Consider the following 20,183-nt stretch of genomic DNA (forward strand, 5'->3'; position numbering starts at 1 on the left):
CTGAGACAATGCATTCTGAGACGCACACAATACTGAGACAATCTACTGAGACACTACATACTGTGATACAAACAATACATACTGAGACAATATACTAAGACAATATACTGAGATGCACGAAATATATACTGAGACAATATACTGAGACAATGCATATGTGATGCACACAACATATACTAAGACAATATACTGAGACGAACGCAATACATACTGAGACAATATACTAAAACAGTACATACTAAGATACACACAATATATACTGAGACAATGTACTGAGACGCACGCAATATATACAGACGCTACATACTGTGACGCACACAACATGAACTGAGACAATATACTGAAACAATACATACTGAGACGCTCAAAACATATACTGAGATGCTACATACTGTGAAGCACACAATATATACTGAGACAATATACTGAAACTATACATACTGAGTCGCACAAAACATATACTGAGACGCTACATACTGTGAAGCACACAATATATACTGAGACAATATACTGAAACGAACGCAATACATATTGAGACAATATACTGAGACAATACATACTGAGACGCACACAATATATACTAAGACAATATACAGAGAAAAAAAACTGAGACGCACACAACATATACTGAGACGCTACATACTGTGACGCACACTATATATATGGAGACTCGACATACTATGACGCACACAAAATATACTGAGACAAACTGAGAGGTACACAATATATACTGAGACAATATACTGACACAATGCATACTGAGACGCACACAATACAGAGACAAAAAACTGAGATGCTACATACTGTGACGCAGACAATATATACTGAGACAATGCATACTGAGACGCACACAATACTGAGACAATATACTGAGACGCTACATACTGTGACGCACACAAAATATACTTAGACAATAAACTGAGACGTATGCAATATATACTGAAACAACATACTGAGACAAACACATGTTTACTGAGACAATATATACTGACGCGCAAAATACACACTGAGAAGCTAAAAACTATGGCGCACACAATACATAATGAGACAATATACTGAGAATCACGCAATATATACTAAGATAATATACTGAGACAATACATAATGCGACACACACAACAAATGCTGAGACAATATACTGAGACAATACATACTGAGACACACAACATATACTGAGGCGGTAAATACTGACGCACACAACATATACTGAGACAATATACAGAGACGCTAAATACTGTGACGCACACAATATATACAGAGACAATATACTGAGACAATATACTGAGACGCACACAAAATATACTGAGACACACACAATATAAACAGAGATGCTACAAAATGAGACACACACAATATATACTGAGACAATAAACTGAGACGCACGCAATATGAACTGAGACGCTATATAATAAGACGCACACAAAAAATACTAAGAGAATACATACTGAGACGCACAAAATATATACTGAGAAGCTACATACTGTGACGCACACAATATATATTGAGACAATATACTGAGACAATACATACTGAGACAATACATACTGTGACGCACACAATATTAACTAAGACAATATACTGAGACAATACATACTGAGAAGCACGCAATATATACTGAGACAATATACTGAGACAATGTACTGAGACGCACACAATATATGCTGAGACAATATACTGAGACAATACATACTGAGACACACACAACATATACTGAGACGCTAAATACTGACTCACACAATATATACTGAGACAATATACAAAGACGCTAAATACTATGACGCACACAATATATACAGAGACAATATACTGAGACGCACACAACATATACTGAGACACACACAATATAAACTGAGATGCTACATAATGAGACACACACAATATACACTGAGACAATAAACTGAGACGCACGCAATATGAACTGAGACGCTATATAAGACGCACACAAAAAATACTAAGAGAATACATACTGAGACGCACACAATATATATTGAGAAGCTACATACTGTGACGCACACAATATATATTGAGACAATATACTGAGACAATACATACTGAGACAATACATACTGTGACGCACACAATATTAACTAAGACAATATACTGAGACAATATAATCAGATGCACGCAATATATACTGTGACAATATAATCAGATGCATGCAATATATACTGAGACAATACATACTGAGAAGCACACAATATATGCTGAGACAATATACTGAGACAATACATACTGAGACACACACAACATATACTGAGACGCTAAATACTGACTCACACAATATATACTGAGACAATATACAAAGACGCTAAATACTGTGACGCACACAATATATACAGAGACAATATACTGAGACGCACACAACATATACTGAGACACACACAATATAAACTGAGATGCTACATAATGAGACACACACAATATATACTGAGACAATAAACTGAGACGCACGCAATATAAACTGAGACGCTATATAATAAGACGCACACAAAAAATACTAAGAGAATACATACTGAGACGCACAAAATATATACTGAGAAGCTACATACTGTGACGCACACAATATATATTGAGACAATATACTGAGACAATACATACTGAGACAATACATACTGTGACGCACACAATATTAACTAAGACAATATACTGAGACAATACATACTGAGAAGCACGCAATATATACTGAGACATTAAACTAAGACGCACGCAATATGAACTGAGACGCTTTATAATAAGACGCACACAAAAAATACTAAGAGAATACATACTGAGACGAACACAATATATATTGAGAAGCTACATACTGTGACGCACACAATATATATTGAGACAATATACTGAGACAATACATATTGTGACGCACACAATATATACAGAGACAATATACTGAGACAATATAATCAGATGCACGCAATAAATACTGAGACAATATACTGAGACTCACGCAATATATACTAAGATAATATACTGAGACAATACATACTGAGAAGCACACAATATATGCTGAGACAATATACTGAGACAATACATACTGAGACACACACAACATATACTGAGACGCTAAATACTGACTCACACAATATATACTAAGACAATATACTGAAACAATACATACTGAGACGCACACAACATATACTGAGACGCTACATACTGTGATGCACACAATATATACTTAGACAATATAATGTAATGCACGCAATATATACTGAGACAATATACTGAGACGCACAGAATATATACAGAGACAATATACTGAGACGCACACAATATAAACTGAGATGCTACATAATGAGACACACACAATATATACTGAGACAATAAACTGAGACGCACGCAATATATACTGAGAAGCTACATACTGTGACGCACACAATATATATTGAGACAATATACTGAGACAATACATACTGAGACAATACATACTGTGACGCACACAATATTAACTAAGACAATATACTGAGACAATACATACTGAGAAGCACGCAATATATATAGAGAAGCTACATACTGTGACGCACACAATATATATTGAGACAATATACTGAGACAATACATACTGAGACAATACATACGGTGACGCACACAATATTAACTAAGACAATATACTGAGAAATGCATAATGAGACGCACACAACAGATACTGAGAAAATATACTGAGAGAATAAACTGAGACGCACGCAATATATACTGAGGCACCATATACTGAGAAGCACACACTATCAACTGAGACGCAATATACTGAGACGCACAAAATACATTATTTATTAATATTTTTATTTCTTGGCAGACGCCCTAATCCAGGGCGACTAACAACATAAGTGCAATACAAAGTGCACAAATACAGTTAAGTACAAGGCTTCAAAATTAGAAATTCAGTTTACATTAAACAAAGCAATTCATACATACACTCACCTAAAGGATTATTAGGAACACCTGTTCAATTTCTCATTAATGCAATTATCTAACCAACCAATCACATGGCAGTTGCTTCAATGCATTTAGGGGTGTGGTCCTGGTCAAGACAATCTCCTGAACTCCAAACTGAATGTCTGAATGGGAAAGAAAGGTGATTTAAGCAATTTTGAGCGTGGCATGGTTGTTGGTGCCAGACGGGCCGGTCTGAGTATTTCACAATCTGCTCAGTTACTGGGATTTTCACGCACAACCATTTCTAGGGTTTACAAAGAATGGTGTGAAAAGGGAAAAACATCCAGTATGCGGCAGTCCTGTGGGCGAAAATGCCTTGTTGATGCTAGAGGTCAGAGGAGAATGGGCCGACTGATTCAAGCTGATAGAAGAGCAACTTTGACTGAAATAACCACTCGTTACAACCGAGGTATGCAGCAAAGCATTTGTGAAGCCACAACACGTACAACCTTGAGGCGGATGGGCTACAACAGCAGAAGACCCCACCGGGTACCACTCATCTCCACTACAAATAGGAAAAAGAGGCTACAATTTGCACAAGCTCACCAAAATTGGACAGTTGAAGACTGGAAAAATGTTGCCTGGTCTGATGAGTCTCGATTTCTGTTGAGACATTCAGATGGTAGAGTCAGAATTTGGCGTAAACAGAATGAGAACATGGATCCATCATGCCTTGTTACCACTGTGCATGCTGGTGGTGGTGGTGTAATGGTGTGGGGGATGTTTTCTTGGCACACTTTAGGCCCCTTAGTGCCAATTGGGCATCGTTTAAATGCCACGGCCTACCTGAGCATTGTTTCTGACCATGTCCATCCCTTTATGACCACCATGTACCCATCCTCTGATGGCTACTTCCAGCAGGATAATGCACCATGTCACAAAGGTCGAATCATTTCAAATTGGTTTCTTGAACATGACAATGAGTTCACTGTACTAAACTGGCCCCCACAGTCACCAGATCTCAACCCAATAGAGCATCTTTGGGATGTGGTGGAACGGGAGCTTCGTGCCCTGGATGTGCATCCCACAAATCTCCATCAACTGCAAGATGCTATCCTATCAATATGGGCCAACATTTCTAAAGAATGCTTTCAGCACCTTGTTGAATCAATGCCACGTAGAATTAAGGCAGTTCTGAAGGCGAAAGGGGGTCAAACACAGTATTAGTATGGTGTTCCTAATAACCCTTTAGGTGAGTGTACTAAGACAATATATATTGAGACATATAAACATGAATACATACTGAGACACACGCAATATATACTGAAACAAAAAACTGAGACGTACGCAATATAAACTGAGACGCTATATAATAAGACGCACACAAAATATACTGAGACAATACATACTGAGACGCACACAATACTGAGACAATGCATATGTGACGCACTCAACATATACTGAAACAATATACTGAGACGCACGCAATATATACCGAGACAATATACTGAGATGCACGCACTATATACTGAGACAATACATACTGAGACGCACACAATATATACTTAGACGCTACATACTGTGACGAACACAATACATAATGAGACAATATACTGAGACGCACACATTACCAGAGAAGCTATATACTGAGACGCACATAAGAAATACTGAGACAATACATACTGTGACACACACTATACTGAGATGCTACATACTAAAACGCACACTATACTGAGACGCTACATAATCAGACACACACAATATATACTGAGACTATACATACTGAGAAGCACACAATATATACTGAGACAATATACTCAGACAATATACACTCACCTAAAGGATTATTAGGAACACCATACTAATACTGTGTTTGACCCCCTTTCGCCTTCAGAACTGCCTTAATTCTACGTTGCATTGATTCAACAAGATGCTGAAAGCATTCTTTAGAAATGTTGGCCCATATTGATAGGATAGCATCTTGCAGTTGATGGAGATTTGTGGGATGCACATCCAGGGCACGAAGCTCCCGTTCCACCACATCCCAAAGATGCCCTATTGGGTTGAGATCTGGTGACTGTGGGGGCCAGTTTAGTACAGTGAACTCATTGTCATGTACAAGAAACCAATTTGAAATGATTCGACCTTTGTGACATGGTGCATTATCCTGCTGGAAGTAGCCATCAGAGGATGGGTACATGGTGGTCATAAAGGGATGGACATGGTCAGAAACAATGCTCAGGTAGGCCGTGGCATTTAAACGATGCCCAATTGGCACTAAGGGGCCTAAAGTGTGCCAAGAAAACATCCCCCACACCATTACACCACCACCACCAGCCTGCACAGTGGTAACAAGGCATGATGGATCCATGTTCTCATTCTGTTTATGCCAAATTCTGACTCTACCATCTGAATGTCTCAACATAAATTGAGACTCATCAGACCAGGCAACATTTTTCCAGTCTTCAACTGTCCAATTTTGGTGAGCTTGTGCAAATTGTAGCCTCTTTTTCCTATTTGTAGTGGAGATGAGTGGTACCCGGTGGGGTGTTCTGCTGTTGTAGCCCATCCGCCTCAAGGTTGTACGTGTTGTGGCTTCACAAATGCTTTGCTGCATACCTCGGTTGTAACGAGTGGTTATTTCAGTCAAAGTTGCTCTTCTATCAGCTTGAATCAGTCGGCCCATTCTCCTCTGACCTCTAGCATCAACAAGGCATTTTCGCCCACAGGACGGCCGCATACTGGATGTTTTTCCCTTTTCACACCATTCTTTGTAAACCCTAGAAATGGTTGTGCGTGAAAATCCCAGTAACTGAGCAGATTGTGAAATACTCAGACCGGCCTGTCTGGCACCAACAACCATGCCACGCTCAAAATTGCTTAAATCACCTTTCTTTCCCATTCAGACATTCAGTTTGGAGTTCAGGAGATTGTCTTGACCAGGACCACACCCCTAAATGCATTGAAGCAAGTGCCATGTGATTGGTTGGTTAGATAATTGCATTAATGAGAAATTGAACAGGTGTTCCTAATAATCCTTTAGGTGAGTGTATACTGTGACACACACAATATATACTGTGACACACACAATACATACTGAGACAATAAACTGAGACCCACGCAATATATACTGAGGAACCATATACTGAGACGCACACAAAATATTCTGAGGCAATAAACTGAGACGTACGCAATATAAACTGAGATGCTACATACTGGGACGCACTCAATATATACTGAGACAATAAACCGAGACAATACATACTGAGACGCACACAATATATACTGAGACGTTACATATTGTACCGCACAATATATACTGAAAAAATATACTGAGACGCGCACAATATATACTGAGTTACCATATACTGAGACGCACACAAAATAACCAGAGACGCTTAATATTGGGATGCAAACAAAAAATACAGAGACAATACATAGTAAAATGCACACAATACATACTGAGACACTACATAATGTGGTGGACATGATACTGAGACAATATACAGAGACACTACATACTGAGAAGTACACAATATTACTGAGACAATATACTAAGACAATATATATTGAGACATATATACATGAATACATACTGAGACGCACACAATATAAACTGAAACAATAAACTGAGACGTACGCAATATAAACTGAGATGCTATATAATAAGACGCACACAAAATATACTGAGAGAATACATACTAGGACGCACACAATATATACTGAGACGCTACATACTGTGACGCACACAATACTAACTGAGACAATACATACTGAGACACACACAATATATACTGAGACGCACACAATACTGAGACAATATACTGAGACAATATACTGAGACGCACACATTACCAGAGACGCTATATACTGAGACGCACATAAGAAATACTGAGACAATACATACTGTGACACACACTATACTGAGATGCTACATACTGAGACGCATACTATACTGAGACGCTACATAATGAGACACACACAATATATACTGAGACAATATACTGAGACAATACATACTGAGAAGCACACAATATATACTGAGACAATATACTCAGACAATATATACTGTGACACACACAATATATACTGTGACAATAAACAAAGACGCACGCAATATAAACTGAGACGCTATATACTGAGACGCTACGTACTGCGACACCATATATACTGAGAAAATATACTGAGACAATAAACTGAGACGCGTGCAATATATACTGAGATACCATATACTGAAACGCACACATTATCAGAGACGTCATATACTGAGACGCACATAAAAAATACTGAGACAATGCATACTGAGACGCACAAAAAATATACTGAGACAATATACTGAGACAATATTAACTCATACAATATACTGAGACCCACAAAATACATACTGAGGCACCACTTACTGACACGCACACAATATAAACTGAGACGCTATATACTGAGACGCACACCATATATACTGAGAAAATATACTGAGTCGCACGCAATATATACTAAGACAATATACTGAGACAATACATACTGAGACGCACACAATATGTACTGAGACGCTACATACTGTGACGCACACAATATATACTGAGACAATATACTGAGACCTACGCAATATATACTGATACAATATACGGAGACAATACATACTGTGACGCACACAATATATACTGAGACAAAAAACTGAGACGAACGCAATATAAACTGAGACGCTATTTACTGAGACGCACACAATATCTACTGAGATACCACATACTGTGACGCACACTATACTGAGACGCTACATACTGAGACACACAAAATACATATTGAGACAATATACTGAGACAATACACACTGTGATGAACACAATATTTACTGAGACAATACACTGAGACAATATATATTTAGACACGCAAAATATATACTGAGACAATATACTGAGATAATACACACTGAGACGGATGCAATATATACAGAGACAATACACAGAGACGAGCGCAATATATACTGAGATACCATATACTGAGACGCACACAACATTATCAGAGACGCGATGTAGTGAGACGCACATAACAAAAACTGAGACACTACATACTGTGACGCACACATATTTACAGAGACAATATACTGAGACGCACACATTACCAGAGACGCTATATACTGAGACGCACATAAGAAATACTGAGACAATACATACTGTGACACACACTATACTGAGATGCTACATACTGAGACGCACACTATACTGAGACGCTACATAATGAGACACACACAATATATACTGAGACAATATACTGAGACAATACATACCGAGAAGCACACAATATATACTCAGACAATATACTCAGACAATATATACTGTGACACACACAATACATACTGAGACAATAAACTGAGACCCACGCAATATATACTGAGACAATAGATACTGAGACGCACAACATATACTGAGACGCACGCAATATATACTGAGACAATATACAGAGACGCTACATACTGTGACGCACACAATATATACTGAGACAAAAAAAAAAGACGCACGCAATATAAACTGAGACGCTACATACTGAGATACACACAAAAAATACTGAGACGATGCATACTGAGACGCACACAAAATATACTGAAACAATATACTGAGACAATACATACTGAGACGCACGCAAAATATACTGAGACAAAATACTGAGACGCTACGTACTGTTACACCATATATACTGAGACAATATTAACTCATACAATATACTGAGACCCACAAAATACATACTGAGGCACCACTTACTGACACGCACACAATATAAACTGAGACGCTATATACTGAGACGCACACCATATATACTGAGAAAATATACTGAGTCGCCCGCAATATATACTAAGACAATATACTGAGACAATACATACTGAGACGCACACAATATGTACTGAGACGCTACATACTGTGATGCACACAATATATACTGAGACAATATACTGAGACCTATGCAATATATACTGATACAATATACGGAGACAATACATACTGTGACGTACGCAATATAAACTGAGACGCTATTTACTGAGACGCACACAATATCTACTGTAAAAATATACTGAAACAATATACTAAGACTCGCGCAATATATACTGAGTTACCATATACTGAGACGCACACAAAATAACCAGAGACGCTTAATATTGGGATGCAAACAAAAAATACAGAGACAATACATAGTGAAATGCACACAATACATACTGAGACACTACATAATGTGGTGGACATGATACTGAGACGCTACATACTGAGACGCACAAATTATAAAATGAGACAATATACTGAGACAATGCATACTGAGACACACACAGTACTGAGACAATATACAGAGACACTACATACTGGGAAGTACACAATATTACTGAGACAATATACTAAGACAATATATATTGAGACATATATACATGAATACATACTGAGACGCACACAATATAAACTGAAACAATAAACGGAGACGTACGCAATATAAACTGAGACGCTATATAATAAGACGCACACAAAATATACTGAGAGAATACATACTAGGACGCACACAATATATACTGAAACGCTACATACTGTGACGCACACAATACTAACTGAGACAATACATACTGAGACACACACAATATATACTGAGACGCACACAATACTGAGACAATGCATACGTGACGCACTCAACATAAACTGAGACAATATACTGAGACGCACGCAATATATACCGAGACAATATACTGAGATGCACGCAATATATACTGAGACAATACACTGAGACAATACATACTGAGACGCTACATACTGTGACGAACACAAAACACAATGAGACAATATACTGAGACGCACACATTACCAGAGACGCTATATACTGAGACGCACATAAGAAATACTGAGACAATACATACTGTGAAACACACTATACTGAGATGCTACATACTGAGACGCATACTATACTGAGACGCTACATAATGAGACACACACAATATATACTGAGACAATATACTGAGACAATACATACTGAGAAGCACACAATATATACTGAGACAATATACTCAGACAATATATACTGTGACACACACAATATATACTGTGACACACACAATACATACTGAGACAATAAACTGAGACCCACGCAATATATACTGAGACAACAGATACTGAGACGCACAACATATACTGAGACGCACGCAATATATACTGAGACAATATACAGAGACGCTACATACTGTGACGCACACAATATATACTGAGACAATAAACAAAGACGCACGCAATATAAACTGAGACGCTATATACTGAGATACACACAAAAAATACTGAGACGATGCATACTGAGACGCACACAAAATATACTGAAACAATATACTGAGACAATACATACTGAGACGCAAACAATATATACTGAGACAATATACTGAGACAATACCGAGACGCACACAATATATACTGAGACATTACATATTGTGACGCACGCAAAATATACTGAGACAAAATACTGAGACGCTACGTACTGCGACAACATATATACTGAGAAAATATACTGAGACAATAAACTGAGACGCGTGCAAAATATACTGAGATACCATATACTGAAACGCACACATTATCAGAGACGTCACATACTGAGACGCACATAAAAAATACTGAGACAATGCATACTGAGACGCACAAAAAATATACTGAGACAATATACTGAGACAATATTAACTCATACAATATACTGAGACCCACAAAATACATACTGAGGCACCACTTACTGACACGCACACAATATAAACTGAGACGCTATATACTGAGACGCACACCATATATACTGAGAAAATATACTGAGTCGCACGCAATATATACTAAGACAATATACTGAGACAATACATACTGAGACACACACAATATGTACTGAGACGCTACATACTGTGACGCACACAATATATACTGAGACAATATACTGAGACCTACGCAATATATACTGATACAATATACAGAGACAATACATACTGTGACGCACACAATATATACTGAGACAAAAAACTGAGACGTACGCAATATAAACTGAGACGCTATTTACTGAGACGCACACAATATCTACTGAAAAAATAAACTGAAACAATATACTGAGACGCGCGCAATATATACTGAGATACCATATACTAAGATGCACACAAAAAAACCAGAGACGCTTAATATTGGGATGCAAACAAAAAATACAGAGACAATACATAGTAAAATGCACACAATACATACTGAGACACTACATAATGTGGTGGACATGATACTGAGACGCTACATACTGAGACGCACACATTATAAAATGAGACAATATACTGAGACAATATACTGAGACAATACATACTGAGACGCAAACAATATATACTGAGACAATATACTGAGACAATACCGAGACGCACACAATATATACTTAGACATTACATATTGTGACGCACGCAAAATATACTGAGACAAAATACTGAGACGCTACGTACTGCGACACCATATATACTGAGAAAATATACTGAGACAATAAACTGAGACGCGTGCAATATATACTGAGATACCATATACTGAAACGCACCCATTATCAGAGACGTCATATACTGAGACGCACATAAAAAATACTGAGACAATGCATACTGAGACGCAAAAAAAATATACTGAGACAATATACTGAGACAATATTAACTCATACAATATACTGAGACCCACAAAATACATACTGAGGCACCACTTACTGACACGCACACAATATAAACTGAGACGCTATATACTGAGACGCACACCATATATACTGAGAAAATATACTGAGTCGCACGCAATATATACTAAGACAATATACTGAGACAATACATACTGAGACGCACACAATATGTACTGAGACGCTACATACTGTGACGCACACTATACTGAGACAATATACTGAGACCTACGCAATATATACTGATACAATATACGGAGAGAATACATACTGTGACGAACACAATATTTACTGAGACAATACATTGAGACAATATATATTGAGATACGCAAAATATATACTGAGACAATATACTGAGATAATACACACCGAGACGGATGCAATATATACTGAGACAATACACTGAGACGAGCGCAATATATACTGAGATACCATATACTGAGACGCACACAACATTATCAGAGACGCGATGTAGTGAGACGCACATAAAAAAAACTGAGACACTACATACTGTGACGCACACATATTTACAGAGACAATATACTGAGACAATATACTGAGACGCACACATTACCAGAGACGCTATATACTGAGACGCACATAAGAAATACTGAGACAATACATACTGTGAAACACACTATACTGAGATGCTACATACTGAGACGCACACTATACTGAGACGCTGCATAATGAGACACACACAATATATACTGAGACAATATACTGAGACAATATATACTGTGACACACACAATATATACTGTGACACACACAATACATACTCAGACAATAAATTGAGACCCACGCAATATATATTGAGACAATAGATACTGAGACGCACAACATATACTGAGACGCACGCAATATATACTGAGACAATATACAGAGACGCTACATACTGTGACGCACACAATATATACTGAGACAATAAACAAAGATGCACGCAATATAAACTGAGACGCTATATACTGAGATACACACAAAAAATACTGAGACGATGCATACTGAGACGCACACAAAATATACTGAAACAATATACTGAGACAATACCGAGACGCACACAATATATACTGAGACATTACATATTGTGACGCACGCAAAATATACTGAGACAAAATACTTAGACGCTACGTACTTCGACACCATATATACTGAGAAAATATACTGAGACAATAAACTGAGACGCGTGCAATATATACTGAGATACCATATACTGAAACGCACACATTATCAGAGACGTCATATACTGAGACGCACATAAAAAATACTGAGACAATGCATACTGAGACGCACAAAAAATATACTGAGACAATATACTGAGACAATATTAACTCATACAATATACTGAGACCCACAAAATACATACTGAGGCACCACTTACTGACACGCACACAATATAAACTGAGACGCTATATACTGAGACGCACACCATATATACTGAGAAAATATACTGAGTCGCACGCAATATACACTCACCTAAAGGATTATTAGGAACACCTGTTCAATTTCTCATGAATGCAATTATCTAACCAACCAATCACATGGCAGTTGCTTCAATGCATTTAGGGGTGTGGTCCTGGTCAAGACAATCTCCTGAACTCCAAACTGAATGTCTGAATGGGAAAGAAAGGTGATTTAAGCAATTTTGAGCGTGGCATGGTTGTTGGTGCCAGACGGGCCGGTCTGAGTATTTCACAATCTGCTCAGTTACTGGGATTTTCACGCACAACCATTTCTAGGGTTTACAAAGAATGGTGTGAAAAGGGAAAAACATCCAGTATGCGGCAGTCCTGTGGGCGAAAATGCCTTGTTGATGCTAGAGGTCAGAGGAGAATGGGCCGACTGATTCAAGCTGATAGAAGGGCAACTTTGACTGAAATAACCACTCGTTACAACCGAGGTATGCAGCAAAGCATTTGTGAAGCCACAACACGTACAACCTTGAGGCGGATGGGCTACAACAGCAGAAGACCCCACCGGGTACCACTCATCTCCACTACAAATAGGAAAAAGAGGCTACAATTTGCACAAGCTCACCAAAATTGGACAGTTGAAGACTGGAAAAATGTTGCCTGGTCTGATGAGTCTCGATTTCTGTTGAGACATTCAGATGGTAGAGTCAGAATTTGGCGTAAACAGAATGAGAACATGGATCCATCATGCCTTGTTACCACTGTGCAGGCTGGTGGTGGTGGTGTAATGGTGTGGGGGATGTTTTCTTGGCACACTTTAGGCCCCTTAGTGCCAATTGGGCATCGTTTAAATGCCACGGCCTACCTGAGCATTGTTTCTGACCATGTCCATCCCTTTATGACCACCATGTACCCATCCTCTGATGGCTACTTCCAGCAGGATAATGCACCATGTCACAAAGGTCGAATCATTTCAAATTGGTTTCTTGAACATGACAATGAGTTCACTGTACTAAACTGGCCCCCACAGTCACCAGATCTCAACCCAGTAGAGCATCTTTGGGATGTGGTGGAACGGGAGCTTCGTGCCCTGGATGTGCATCCCACAAATCTCCATCAACTGCAAGATGCTATCCTATCAATATGGGCCAACATTTCTAAAGAATGCTTTCAGCACCTTGTTGAATCAATGCCACGTAGAATTAAGGCAGTTCTGAAGGCGAAAGGTGGTCAAACACAGTATTAGTATGGTGTTCCTAATAATCCTTTAGGTGAGTGTATACTAAGACAATATACTGAGACAATACATACTGAGACGCACACAATATGTACTGAGACGCTACATACTGTGACGCACACAATATATACTGAGACAATATACTGAGACCTACGCAATATATACTGATACAATATACGGAGACAATACATACTGAGACGCACACAATATATACTGAGACAAAAAACTGAGACGTACGCAATATAAACTGAGACGCTATTTACTGAGACACACACAATATCTACTGAAAAAATAAACTAAAACAATATACTGAGACGCGCGCAATATATACTGAGTTACCATATACTGAGATGCACACAAAATAACCAGAGACGCTTAATATTGGGATGCAAACAAAAAATACAGAGACAATACATAGTAAAATGCACACAATACATACTGAGACACTACATAATGTGGTGGACATGATACTGAGACGCTACATACTGAGACGCACACATTATAAAATGAGACAATATACTGAGACAATGCATACTGAGACACACACAATACTGAGACAATATACAGAGACACTACATACTGAGAAGTACACAATATTACTGAGACAATATACTAAGACAATATATATTGAGACATATATACATGAATACATACTGAGACGCACACAATATAAACTGAAACAATAAACTGAGACGTACGCAATATAAACTGAGACGCTATATAATAAGACGCACACAAAATATACTGAGAGAATACATACTAGGACGCACACAATATATACTGAGACGCTACATACTGAGACACACACAATATATACTGAGACGCACACAATACTGAGACAATGCATATGTGACTCACTCAACATATACTGAGACAATATACTGAGACGCACGCAATATATACCGAGACAATATACTGAGATGCACGCAATGTATACAGAGACAATACACTGAGACAATACATACTGAGACGCTAAATACTGTGACGAACACAATACATAATGAGACAATATACTGAGACGCACACATTACCAGAGACGCTATATACTGAGACGCACATAAGAAATACTGAGACAATACATACTGTGACACACACTATACTGAGATGCTACATACTGAGACGCATACTATACTGAGACGCTACATAATGAGACACACACAATATATACTGAGACAATATACTGAGACAATACATACTGAGAAGCACACAATATATACTGAGACAATATACTCAGACAATATATACTGTGACACACACAATATATACTGTGACACACACAATACATACTGAGACCCACGCAATATATACTGAGACAATAGATACTGAGACGCACAACATATACTGAGACGCACGCAATATATACTAAGACAATATACTGAGACAATACATACTGAGACACACACAATATGTACTGAGACGCTACATACTGTGACGCACACAATATATACTGAGACAATATACTGAGACCTACGCAATATATACTGATACAATATACGGAGACAATACATACTGTGACGCACACAATATATACTGAGACAAAAAACTGAGACGGATGCAATATAAACTGAGACGCTATTTACTGAGACGCACACAATATCTACTGAGACGCTACATACTGAGACACACAAAATACATATTGAGACAATATACTGAGACAATACATACTGTGACGCACAAAAAATATACTGAGACAATATACTGAGACAATATTAACTCATACAATATACTGAGACCCACAAAATACATACTGAGGCACCACTTACTGACACGCACACAATATAAACTGAGACGCTATATACTGAGACACACACCATATATACTGAGAAAATATACTGAGTCGCACGCAATATATACTAAGACAATATACTGAGACAATACATACTGAGACGCACACAATATGTACTGAGACGCTACATACTGTGACGCACACAATATATACTGAGACAATATACTGAGACCTACGCAATATATACTGATACAATATACGGAGACAATACATACTGTGACGCACACAATATATACTGAGACAAAAAACTGAGACGAACGCAATATAAACTGAGACGCTATTTACTGAGACGCACACAATATCTACTGAGATACCACATACTGTGACGCACACTATACTGAGACGCTACATACTGAGACACACAAAATACATATTGAGACAATATACTGAGACAATACATACTGTGACGAACACAATATTTACTGAGACAATACACTGAGACAAAATATATTGAGACACGCAAAATATATACTGAGACAATATACTGAGATAATACACACTGAGACGGATGCAATATATACAGAGACAATACACAGAGACGAGCGCAATATATACTGAGATACCATATACTGAGACGCACACAACATTATCAGAGACGCGATGTAGTGAGACGCACATAACAAAAACTGAGACACTACATACTGTGACGCACACATATTTACAGAGACAATATACTGAGACGCACACATTACCAGAGACGCTATATACTGAGACGCACATAAGAAATACTGAGACAATACATACTGTGACACACACTATACTGAGATGCTACATACTGAGACGCACACTATACTGAGACGCTACATAATGAGACACACACAATATATACTGAGACAATATACTGAGACAATACATACCGAGAAGCACACAATATATACTCAGACAATATACTCAGACAATATATACTGTGACACACACAATATATACTGTGACACACACAATACATATTGAGACAATAAACTGAGACCCACGCAATATATACTGAGACAATAGATACTGAGACGCACAACATATACTGAGACGCACGCAATATATACTGAGACAATATACAGAGACGCTACATACTGTGACGCACACAATATATACTGAGACAATAAACAAAGACGCACGCAATATAAACTGAGACACTATATACTGAGATACACACAAAAAATACTGAGACGATGCATACTGAGACGCACACAAAATATACTGAAACAATATACTGAGACAATACATACTGAGACGCAAACAATATATACTGAGACAATATACTGAGACAATACCGAGACGCACACAATATATACTGAGACATTACATATTGTGACGCACGCAAAATATACTGAGACAAAATACTGAGACGCTACGTACTGCGACACCATATATACTGAGAAAATATATTGAGTCGCACGCAATATATACTAAGACAATATACTGAGACAATACATACTGTGACGCACACAATATATACTGAGACAAAAAACTGAGACGTACGCAATATAAACTGAGACGCTATTTACTGAGAAGCACACAATATCTACTGAAAAAATAAACTGAAACAATATACTGAGACGCGCGCAATATATACTGAGTTACCATATACTGAGACGCACACAAAATAAACAGACACGCTTAATATTGGGATGCAAACAAAAAATACAGAGACAATACATAGTAAAATGCACACAATACATACTGAGACACTACATAATGTGGTGGACATGATACTGAGACGCTACATACTGAGACGCACACATTATAAAATGAGACAATATACTGAGACAATGCATACTGAGACACACACAATACTGAGACAATATACAGAGACACTACATACTGAGAAGTACACAATATATACTGAGACAAAAAACTGAGACGTACGCAATATAAACTGAGACGCTATTTACTGAGACGCACACAATATCTACTGAGACGCTACATACTGAGACACACAAAATACATATTGAGACAATATACTGAGACAATACATACTGTGACGAACACAATATTTACTGAGACAATACACTGAGACAATATATATTGAGACAAGCAAAATATATACTGAGACAATATACTGAGATAATACACACTGAGACGGATGCAATATATACTGAGACAATGCATACTGAGACGAGCACAATATATACTGAGATACCTTTTACTGAGACGTACACAACATTATCAGAGACGCGATGTAGTGAGACGCACTTAAAAAAAACTGAGACACTACATACTGTGACGCACACATATTTACAGAGACAATATACTGAGACGCACACATTACCAGAGACGCTATATACTGAGACGCACAAATTACCAGAGACAAAACATACTGAGAAGCACACAATATACTCAGACAATATATACTGTGACACACACAATATATACTGTGACACACACAATACATACTGAGACAATAAACTGAGACCCACGCAATATATACTGAGACAATAGATACTGAGACGCACAACATATACTGAGACGCACGCAATATATACTGAGACAACATACAGAGACGCTACATACTGTGACGCACACAATATATACTGAGACAATAAACAAAGACGCACGCAATATAAACTGAGACGCTATATACTGAGATACACACAAAAAATACTGAGACGATGCATACTGAGACGCACACAGAATATACTGAAACAATATACTGAGACAATACATACTGAGACGCAAACAATATATACTGAGACATTACATATTGTGACGCACGCAAAATATACTGAGACAAAATACTGAGACGCTACGTACTGCGACACCATATATACTGAGAAAATATACTGAGACAATAAACTGAGACGCGTGCAATATATACTGAGATACCATATACTGAAACGCACACATTATCAGAGACGTCATATACTGAAACGCACAAAAAATATACTGAGACAATATACTGAGATAATATTAATTCATACAATATACTGAGACCCACAAAATACATACTGAGGCACCACTTACTGACACGCACACAATATAAACTGAGACGCTATATACTGAGACGCACACCATATATACTGAGAAAATATACTGAGTCGCACGCAATATATACTAAGACAATATACTGAGACAATACATACTGAGACACACACAATATGTACTGAGACGCTACATACTGTGACGCACACAATATATACTGAGACAATATACTGAGACCTACGCAATATATACTGATACAATATACAGAGACAATACATACTGTGACGCACACAATATATACTG

Source organism: Amia ocellicauda, chromosome 8 (genome assembly GCF_036373705.1).
Source record: "Amia ocellicauda isolate fAmiCal2 chromosome 8, fAmiCal2.hap1, whole genome shotgun sequence".
NCBI lineage: Eukaryota > Metazoa > Chordata > Actinopteri > Amiiformes > Amiidae > Amia > Amia ocellicauda.